Raw genomic sequence first — 8,987 nt, 5'->3', positions numbered from 1 at the left:
TTCTTTTCTTTTTTAGTCATGGGAGCCTTCTAGTTTAAAAAAAAAAGAAAAAAAATGGTCTATGCTGTGGTTGCTATTTAATTCCCCAAAATACTAAGTCCAGAAACACTGTCTTTATTTGTTGGTGTGCATAAACGTTCCCACACCATGGATAGCAAAAATATTTTTATTTATAATTTACAGTTCCACTAGTGAAAATTATGCATATTTTACACATACACTTTCAATTTGTTAAATTTGCACACTTCTACAGAACTTTCCCACAACGAGCAGGCAGTAGGAAACTGTGCAGGCAGTAGGAAATACAAATACTAAAATGTATTTATTAACCAAATGATAGCTAAGCACCCTGCCTCACTTAAGTAATTTATTTATATGTATATATATATATATATATATATATATATATATATAAACACACACACACATATATAGATACATAGATATGGATGGAGATATATAGATATATACACATATATAAAATTCTCCACCTTCCAGATTCAACTATAACACAGCAGCTCCCTTTTTTTTTTTTTTAAAGAAAAACATACTTCTCATTTTATTTAAATTGACTCAACTGTATCAGATTCTGTTTTAATTTCAGTAGGTGAATCTATGCTATCATCTGTACAAGCTGGTGTGATATCAACTGGTTCTGCTTTAACTTTGGAACTATCACAAGGTTCCTGCAATTCTTTTTTGACAATGTTCAATATAATATTCAAGGGATTTTCAACAGGTGTCTTGCTGGGCGTTGGTGTACAATGAAATGAAGATGTATTTTGATAATCTTCATAACATGATGGATGGTAAATCTTTCCATCTACTCGGATAGCATTTTTAAAATGCCATTCCTCTTCCTCTTCTTCCCAGTATTGTTCAAATTGTCCTGACATATTTCAGAGCTCTCACCTGCCCCAGCTGGTCCAGCAGGGACACTCTGAAACTCCTTTTCTTTAGCAGCTTCTTGGTTTTTCAACACAACCTCTTCATGTACTTTGTCACAACACTGGCTCTTTGCACGTTCCTCCAAATCAGCTATTTCCTCAAATTCTATCCAGTCCGTTAGACTACAGTACCACCTCCTATGTGTAACTTTTCTGCTAACATCCTTTTCAGCTCTATTTTGTCGGTAATGCCAGTCCAAGTGGTGTGCATAATCGTTAGCCTGTGATGGTGTAAACCTCAGTCCACAAGAATAACACCGGATACCAGTATACAGGCAGTTTATCACACTAGCATAACGCTGTTTCAATTCTTCAACTGTGAAATTAGTGAGGTCAGGAACATCTTGATGTTCACTTGGAGCTTCTCCTTTTTCCTCAGGAGGAGGCTGTGCAGCAACGTCATTTCCTTGAGTTGTTGCTGAATCAGGTTGGGATAATTTCAGTATTCCTGCTTTTAGCAGTTTTGAGAAGAGTTCATGCACATCAACCTGGCTGAGATGATTATCAGGATATGCTCTTGGAAGAGCACCTGCTGGATTCTGAACAAAAGTACCAGGATTTTGTGCATGAACTGGTAAAAACTGCTGTCCTTGTCCAAAAGATACAGGCTGAGCAACTCCAGAGACAAGCTGCTGAGATGGCTGAATATTCCCAAGTGCAATTGGTGTGGGCAGATTACTAAAGTTTCCATACTGAGGACCCTGAGGATTCTTTTCCTCAAGATAACGTCCAGATGCTCTGTTCAGTGGATTTGCGGACTTTTGCGCTCCAGGGCCATGTGGTCCATTAAAATTTGGTTCCTGAGGTGTATCAAACATTTGCTCATGTCTTTGGAACTGTCTTCCTTGCGATGGTGCATTCAACACACTGTTAGGAGGGTCATTATATGGGCCAGTGTGACTAAAAGAGACTGCATCAAGTCTCTGTGAAGGATGATTGTCAAACCTTGCACCTTGAAGACCAGGAGGAATATCAAATCTTGATGCTTGCAGGTGTTGTGCACCATCAAATCTCTGAGGCCCTGTATCAAATCTTGGTTGTACCTGCTGACCAGGTGGTCCAGCAAGCCTTTGTGAGCCCTGTTGACGAGGACTTCTTTCAAACCCAGGACCAGGTCGACCGTGTAAGCCCTCAGATCTTGGCAAGAGAGATGGTTGACCTAGCTGACCAGCAAATCTTGAAACATGACACCCCCCAAATCTTGGACCACCTTGGCCTAATGGTCCTTCAAATCTCATACTACCTCCTTGTACAGAAGGACCCTCAAATCTCCTTCCACTTCCCTGTTGGACTAAGGGTCCTTCAAATCTGACCCCAACCCCTGGCTGACCATGTGGTCCCTCAGATCTAAGACCACCCACAGGCTGGCCACGGGGACCTTCATACCTAAGACCACCCACATTGTGGCCAGCTGGGCCCTCAAACCTCAAATCAGCAGCTCCTTCAAACCTTAAGCCACCTCCTCCTGCCTGTCCAAGTGGCCCTTTAAACCTCAAAGGAGTCCCTCCTGGTCTTTGAGGACCTTCAAATCTCAAAGGGCACCCACTTTCTAGCTGACCTTGTGGTCCTTCAAACCTCATGGGCCCCCCTCCCCCCCTCTGTCCTGGTGAGTCTTGAAACCGAACAGAAGCGGGTGTTGGAGGTCCATCAATTCTCGGGTTGGGCTTATTAGGTCCTTCAAAAATCCTTTTAGTTGGGTCATCTGCCCTTGCTACAGATGGCCTAGAAGCTCCATCAAATAATCGTCTATCTTCAAGTAATGCTGTGAGTCTCTGCTTTCTTGTATTCTTGTCTGCTTGAATATCTTGATGCCGGGCTGCCTGCAAATGTTTTCTCTGAGTCTTCATATCTAGGTCTCTTAAGTGCAAAACGCTCACTGAATGGAGACCTTTGCTCTTCTGAGGATGCAGGGTTCAAGTCCCTGTTCAGGTGCCAAAAGAGAAAGGTCCGGGCTAGCTCAGGCTGAAGGGCTCAGAATCAGCTTTTGTCAGGATGAGCCAAAGTCTTTGCCCCACGTTGGGCGCCAATTGTAATGTTCTGAGAGGCTCTCAGTTGAAATCCTCTGAGAATCCTTTTCTCTGTGATCAGGTTTCTTGGGAGGGTTCTGGAGCCTCTAGCCAGAGTGAAGGTAGAATCTGGAATCCTCTTCTCCCTGAATCCTGACTCTGAATCTCCTCCAGCTTCCCTGAAGGTTCTCCCAGTCTAGAGTGACTCTCAGACTCAATGTTGCCTTCTTTTATGCTAGCAGAGAATGGGCTTGGGAGAACTCCCAGGGGCTTGTGGGAACTCCTTCAGCCAATGAACTTGCTCCCTTTGAAGGTGTAAACTCCCTTTGAAGGTGTAAACTCCCTTTGGAGGTGTAAACTCCCTTTGAAGGTGTAAACTCCCTTTGGAGGTATAAACTCCCTTTGAAGGTGCAAACTCCTTTTCAGAAGTCTAAAGGTGTAAACTCCTAAAGGTGTGAACTGTGAGCTAGAGAATTGTTTAGACAACCTGAGTTATCACCTTGTAATCCTAACAACACCCCATCCAATCTTTTGCCAGAACCTGTCAGTTTTACCCTTGTAAAACCTCTTAAATATCCTTAGTATCTTTTTTTAAAAATTAATTTTATATTTATAATTTTTTGACAGTATATATCATGAGTAATTTTTTTTATAACATTATCCTTTGTATTCATTTTTCCAAATTTTCCCCTCCCTCCCTCTACTCCCTCCCCTACATGACAGGCAATCCCATACATATTAAATGTGTTACAGTATAACCTTGGTACAATATATGTGTGTAAATCCAATTTTCTTGTTTCATGGTAAGAATTGGATTCCGAAGGTATAAGTAAGCTGGGTAGATAGACAGTATTGCTAATAGTTTACATTCACTTCCCAGTGTTCCTTCTCTGGGTGTAGCTATTTATGTCCATCATTGATCAACTGGAAGTGAGTTGGATCTTCTCTATGTTGAAGATATCCACTTCCATCAGAATTCGTCCTCATACAGTATTGTTATTGAAGTGTACAGCGATCTTCTGGTTCTATTCATTTCACTCAGCATCAGTTGATGTAAGTCTCTCCAAGCCTCTCTGTATTCCTCCTGCTGGTCATTTCTTACAGAACAATAATATTCCATACCCTTCATATACCATAATTTACCCAACTATTCTCCAATGGATGGACATCCATTCATTTTCCAGTTTCTGGCCACTACAAAAAGGGCTGCCACAAACTTTTGGCACATACAGGTCCCTTTCCCCTCTTTAGTATTTCCTTGGTATATAAGCCCAGTACTAGCACTGCTGGATGAAAGGGTATGCACAGTTTGATAACTTCTGGGGCATAGTTCCAGATTGCTCTCCAGAATGGCTGGATTCTTTCACAGCTCCACCAACAATGTATTAGCATCCCAGTTTTCTCACATCCCCTCCAACATTCATCATTATTTGTTCCTGTCATCTTAGCCAATCTGACAGGTGTGTAGTGGTATCTCAGAGTTGTCTTAATTTGCATTTCTCTGATCAGCATGATTTGGAACACTCTTTCATATGAGTGGATATAATTTCAATTTCATCATCTGAGAATTGTCTGTTCATATCCTTTGACCATTTATCAATTGGAGAATGGTTTGATTTCTTATAAATTAGGGTCATTTCTCTATAGATTTTGGAAATGAGGCCTTTATCAGAACCTTTAACTGTAAAATTTTTTTTCCGAGTTTGTTACTTCCCTTCTAATCTTCTTTGCATTAGTATTGTTTGTACAGAAACGTTTTAGTTTGATGTAATCAAAATCTTCTATTTTGTGATCAATAATGATCTCTAGTTCTCCTCTGGTCATAAATTCCTTCCTCTTCCACAGGTCTGAGAGGTAGACTATTCTCTGTTCCTCTAATCTATTTATGATCTCATTCTTTATGCCTAAATCATGGACCCATTTTGATCTTATCTTAGTATGCGGTATTAAGAGTGGATCCATATCTAATTTCTGCCATACCAATTTCCAGTTTTCCCAAGAGTTTTTTTCAGATAATGAATTCTTATTCCAAATGTTGGTATCTTTGGTTTGTCAAACACTAGATTGCTATAGTTATTAGGATTACAAGGTGAGAACTAATAATGTCTGGAGAGTTCTCTGATGTTAGGTGAGAACTCAGGTTATTCAGTCATGTAGGTGTCTGCCTTAATCTTTGGCCAGTGACTGGGCCAATTGGCCCCTCTAATAACTGTACGATCTGGGTGTCACGTGTTCATGATCGGTCAGCTGCAAAATGGGGGAAATCTTATATGGATTTGAATAAGAAATTTAAAATTTCATATTAGCATTATAAGCTCGCTCATATCTAACAGGCCTGAGCTTCCAAATTATAGGAACTTCACCGTTCCATGAACTCTGTATATTTTTGACACTAGATGCTGGGAACTAGCCATTCCTAGAGATGTTTGTGCTCCAGAGAAGAGTGGCTCCCTCCCTGGGCATAGACAATTAATAAAGAACTGTCAAGATACAGACGATATGGAACGAGTCAACTAGTGAAGCCCTCCTGTACCCCGCACCTGCACAGATGCATGTGCCAAACCCTTATATAAGTTTTTGGCAAAAATCCTTCTTTGTCTAAAGACCTATAAAAAGTCAGTGTCCCATACTATGACCGAGCCTCATCCGTGGGGAGGACGCTTCGCCCATAAAAATCTTTACCCAACTCAAGTTGAGAAGGCTGAAAAAGGGGGGCTCCCAGCCGTTTGATGATCTTGTATGTTCCCTTGAGTTGGTGATGTATTCTCTTCCTCTATCTGCTATAATTGTCATATTGTGAATTGTTCTTATTTCTATTTGGTTTTTTTTATGCAAATCTAAACTATCTATACTTTGTCTTATTTGATTAAAACTTTTTACTTTTACTTTTTAACTGAGCTTGAGAGCGTCATTTAAAGGAGCAAATCCAAACTTTCTTTTAATATCACAATACAGGATTAAAGGAGATGCTCATCAGCAGGACTCTGGAAGTTGCGTGAGAAGTTTTGAACCTTAGGTGAGAGGGCAGAGAAGCCCAGGGATGCGGGTCTCAGAGCGGGGTTCTCCTCAAACATTCATGGGGAGTGGGGGGTGTGGAGACCATAGTTCTCTCCCTCTGTCTCTAACACAAGTTACCATAAGCCTAACTAAATGTAAATCTATCCCTTCACTTAATCCACGTCATATAATGATCGATACCTAATGGGTTAATTAATCCCAACCTACAGGACTCCCATCTGGCAGCATCACCAGCAGCCGGGTTCTAGCGTACCCCACAAAGCCATCCTGAATACTTAGCAAAACCCACTGACCTGAGGAAAAAGTGAGAAGTAGCAGAAGTATTCTCCTGGCCCCTTTCTGCTTGTCAGCTTAAAACCTGACTTCTCACAGCTACAGTAAAGTGATTGATCTACCTTAGATGGCCGCTAGGGGATGCCGTAGTGCACAGAGGACTTGGCTTGGGCCTGGAAGACTCTTCCCCAGTTCAAATCTGGTCTCAGACACTTCCTGGCCGGGTGACACTGGGAAAGTCCCTTGTCCCTGTTTCTCATTTTCCTCACCTGCACAATGAGCCGGAGAAAGAAATGGGAAACCTTCAGCTCTCATTATGGCACATGAGGGACAAAGCATTTTCTTCTTTGTTCATGCTCATGATCCTCATGAAGCACGATTTGTCATTTGCTCTGATCCCATTTGGGGTTTTCTCGGTGGAGATCTCGGGGGGCTTTGCCATTTCCAGCTCATTTCACAGATGAGCAAACCGAGGAGAACAAGGTGGAGAGACTTGCCCAATATCACACAGCTACTAAGCGTCAGAAGCCAGAATTGAATTCGGGAAGATGAGCCTCCTGCCTCCAGTCTCCAGGCTGTCCACTGTGGAACCCCATAGAGGCCCAGGGTGGAGTTTACTGACCCCCTTTTGAGAGACGGGGAAATTGAGGACCAACTCTGACACTCTCCATCTTTCTGCTAACTCTTCTGGATTTGTGCCTGCCAGGAAAAGTCAGATGGCTGCTTACAGATGTAAGAATTTATTTCTTATTCCCTGAGGGGGAGGATCCCCCTCCCCAGCATGATGTCTTTTTTAGAATCTGTGCCACATTAAAGAGTGCGCCCCCAGCCCCATCTTCCCCAGCCCTTGGGCTCTGTCACCCCCCAGCCAGACCCGGCTCTCATCAGGGCCTGGGTCTAAACTCCTTTGCAAAGATGCAGTTTCCTGCCCTTGGGAGCCAATTTCTTCCCTCTCTCTCCATCTTCTGTTCCAAGACCTTCCAGCTCTGCTGTTCTGTGTCCCGGAGGTTCTATGTCCATGGATGAGCCCATGTGGCGAGCCTTCCTTCTCATGGACAGAGGATCCATTTGGGGCTCCCCGGGAGGACATTGTGTGAGGTGCTGCTTGAGGGCGGGTCCTTGGACCAACCCAAATAGATCTGTGCACTGAGCCAGCTTGGGAGCGAGCCAGGGTGGGATCCAACATAAATGGCAGGTCCAAATTCTCAGAGAACAAGAGGCGTCCAAGTCAGAAGGCCCAGATTGGACATGAGAAAGAACAAAGGACCCCAGACCTGCCACAGTCTTGGGCCAGTCCTGTCAACATCTCTATAGGGCCGAAGTCTCTTTTGGACAGCCTCGGGCACTTTTTGTGGTTCTAGGTCTCTGGTTGGCCTGAGGTTTGATTGGTCTTTCCCAGTCCTGCAAATGCCTCTGTGGGGCCAAAGTCTCCTTTGGATAGCCCCAGCCAGTTCTCCAGGTTCAAGGTTTCTGGTCTACCTAGGTTTGATGGGTCTTTCCCAGATGGACAGCTGGGCAAGCAAGCTCTGTCCTTGAGAACATACAACTTCACCCTCATTTTCTTCCTCCCAGTCTCAAGAATCCCTTCCTGCTCAGAAGGCCGCTCCCAGGCTCCCCCTCACCAAGCTGGACACCAGGGTGTCTGTGACATCCCGGGCAGGACCCCGCCCACTGACTGAGAGAAGTAGAGGAGGCCGGATCTGGGTGGGACCGTCAGAGGCACAATGAATGTTAGAGCCGGAGGTTGGCGCATCCAGCTGCACCACAGGATTCTGGAGGAAATTCCCAACCAAGGCAGTGAGGAGCTGGTGTGAGGACTCCCAAAGACCACAGGTTTGGGGGGAACCGTAACTTCTAAGACCGGAGCCGATCCAGAAGAAGCAGCTGGCTGCAGCACTGCCCTGGATCTCTATGTTTGCCCAGGAGACTGCCCCTGACCCTGGCAAGGAGAGCTGGCTCAGGGAAGGGCTCCCTGGGACCCAAGGGAGAAGGAAGAGGCAAGGGAGAGGAGTGGGGTGCTGGGCCAGGAGCCGGCTCATGGGGATGGCCTGGATAGCCTTGAAAGGATGCTCTCACCCTCCCCCCTCCAGTAGCAGTTCCTAGGGAACCAAGTGCCTAGTTTGGTTCTCCCCAGGGGTACTTCTCAGCTCCCAGTCTAGGAGGCAGTGGCCTTCCTTCTCAGAGCATAAAGGCTTGAGAAAACCTCCTCAGAGGAGGGGAAGCCCCCATTGAAAGGGAGCCTGAAATTCTTTTTTTTTTTTTTAATCTAGACTTTACTATTTCAGAAAGGCCCTGCAGTGCTGATTATCCCCTTTTGAAGGATGAAAATTATCTTAAGGTTTGTTTGGTTATTGTTCTTTTCTTTTTTAATCATGGGAGGCTTCTAGTTAAAAAAAAAAGTCTATGCTGAGGTTGCTATTTAATTCCACCCAATACTATGTACAGAAACACTGTCTTTAGTGTTGATGTGCATAAACATTCCCAAACCCTGGATAGCAAAAATATTTTTATTTATAATTTACAGTTCCACAAGTGAAAATTATACATATTTTACACATACACTTTCATTTTGTTACATTTGCATGCATCTACAGAACTTTCACACAACGAGCACTTGAAACTATGCAGGCAGTAGGAAATACAAATACTAAAATGTATTTATTAACCAAATGATAGCTAATTACCCTGCCTCACCTAAGTAATTCCTGTATATACTCATATATACATAGATAGAGATGTAGAT

At 43.7% G+C, this 8,987-nt stretch overlaps 1 pseudogene; it reads right to left on the bottom strand.

Annotated features, from left to right (window-relative positions):
- Window positions 1-555: 555 nt before the first annotated feature.
- Window positions 556-8,283, bottom strand: LOC141552553 (pre-mRNA cleavage complex 2 protein Pcf11 pseudogene; annotated as a pseudogene).
- Window positions 8,284-8,987: the final 704 nt, after the last annotated feature.

Source organism: Sminthopsis crassicaudata, chromosome 2 (genome assembly GCF_048593235.1).
Source record: "Sminthopsis crassicaudata isolate SCR6 chromosome 2, ASM4859323v1, whole genome shotgun sequence".
Classification (NCBI taxonomy): domain Eukaryota; kingdom Metazoa; phylum Chordata; class Mammalia; order Dasyuromorphia; family Dasyuridae; genus Sminthopsis; species Sminthopsis crassicaudata.
Note: the sequence above shows the minus strand (reverse complement) of the source record. Positions and strands in the feature narration are given on the sequence as shown.